At 47.4% G+C, this 1,817-nt stretch overlaps 1 pseudogene; it reads left to right on the top strand.

The window, feature by feature from the left end:
• Nucleotides 1–1,070: 1,070 nt before the first annotated feature.
• On the top strand, nt 1,071–1,817 carry LOC129505548 (proline-rich protein 3-like; annotated as a pseudogene).

Genomic DNA, 1,817 nt, shown 5'->3' with positions numbered 1-1,817 from the left:
GCAGCTCCTTCCACAGTTTGGCTATTGTGGATATTGCAAGTGTCCCGGCGTTGCACGACATCAGTATTTTTGGGGTAAATACCCAGTAGTGCAATTGCTGTGTCATAGGGTAGCTCTATTTTTAACTTCTTGAAGAACCTCCATGCTGTTTTCCAGAGTGGCTGTACCAGTCTGCATTCCGACCAACAGTGCAAGAGTTTTCCTCTTTCTCCAAATCCTCTCCAACATTTGTTGTTTCCTGACTTGTTAATTTTTAAAGTGTATATCATGGGGACACCTGGGTGGCTCAGCAGTTGAGCATCTGCCTTTGGCTCAGGGCATGATCCCGAGGTCCTGGGATCGAGTTCTTCATCGGACTCCCAAAAGGGAGCCTCCTTAACCGTCTGCCTATGTCTCTGCCTCTCTCTGTGTCTCTCACAAATAAATTAATAAAATCTCTTTAATAAAGAAACAAAGTGTACATCATGGTGATTTAGTGTACATATACATTGTGAAATGATTCATTATGTTTCCCCCACTGTGGAAGGATTAATGATGGTATTTTAATTTAAATGTTTCATTAGATGAAGGTAACTTTAAAAAAGCACCTTTGTTTCCCCTACTTATCTCTATGTGAAGAGGCTTCAGCTGGAGCTTTGGGCTTCAATGTGTGGTACTTGGAGCAGCAGCAGCAGCATCACCTGGGAACATGTTGGAAGGACAATTTCTAGGCCCCACCCACTCCTCCTGAATTCCAAATACTGGAGGTGGGGCCCACCATTCTGTTTGCACAAGCCCTCCAGGTGAGGTGAGATCTGCTGAGGATTGAGCACCACGGAGTAGGGTACTATTCCTGGCCTCTCTCCACCCCTTCTCTCACTGTGACTTTGACTAGTGAGTTGAAGACAGCACTGAGCATGTCCAGCTAAGCCCCTTTCCAGTGGTGTTTTTTTGTTTTATTTTGTTTTTATTTTGTTTTTTATCCAAGGCCATCTGGCCCAAAGGACATATGCATTCCCACTTGCTCACACGTAAGAAAATTGAATAGAAGCAGACTCGAAAATCCTGCTGCAGCCATTGCCGCAACCACAATGCCTAAATGAAAGAAGCAGCAGCATCAGCAGCAGCCACCAGTGCAACATCCCTGGCTGCCAGAGCGGGAAGAGACTGGAGACTTGAAGGATGGAGTCCCATCAGACCACCCAGCCTTCTGGGCCCTCTCCCCATGGCCAATGGAAAGCCATGTGACCCCTGGTCAGCCACAAACTGGAATCCATCCACATGTCCACCATCAGTAGAATGGGTAAATAAGTTGTTGTGTGTGCATGCAATGGGATACTACACTGCAATGAAAATGAAAAAACTCCTGCTACAGGCAATGTAGACGAATCTCACAAATACGATGGTGAGCAAAGAGAGCCAGACAGAAAAGAATGAGGACTCTCTTCTAAGAGTTCCTCCAGAATCAAGGGGTCCAATGATTCCACCACTGCTGAGTCTCCCACCTCCTTCCTGGGGCAGAGGCTCAGCTGAGGGAGGACTAGGCCCCAGATGTGGCCCTTATGGTCATGGCTGGTGGGGGCCAATACTGAAACTCCTTTTCCTGAACCAGGCCATGGGGTCCTTCCAGGGGAGCCTTTCACAAAGAGCAGAGAAAGACCCAAAGGCTTAAAAGTTAGTCTCTTATCAAAAATACCTGCCAGCCCAAGGATGGCCCCCAAGTTATGGAAGACAAATCCAACGGCTCTGTCTGCCAACACTTTGCCAAAAAGGGCCACTGTCTATATGAGGACCTCTGTGCCTTCTACCACCCAGGTGTCAATGGGCCTCCTCTGTGA

Source organism: Nyctereutes procyonoides, unplaced genomic scaffold, assembly GCF_905146905.1.
Source record: "Nyctereutes procyonoides isolate TBG_1078 unplaced genomic scaffold, NYPRO_anot_genome, whole genome shotgun sequence".
Taxonomy (NCBI): Eukaryota; Metazoa; Chordata; class Mammalia; order Carnivora; family Canidae; genus Nyctereutes; species Nyctereutes procyonoides.
The sequence above is the reverse complement of the archived record's forward strand: the minus strand, read 5'-3'. Positions and strand labels throughout refer to the sequence as shown.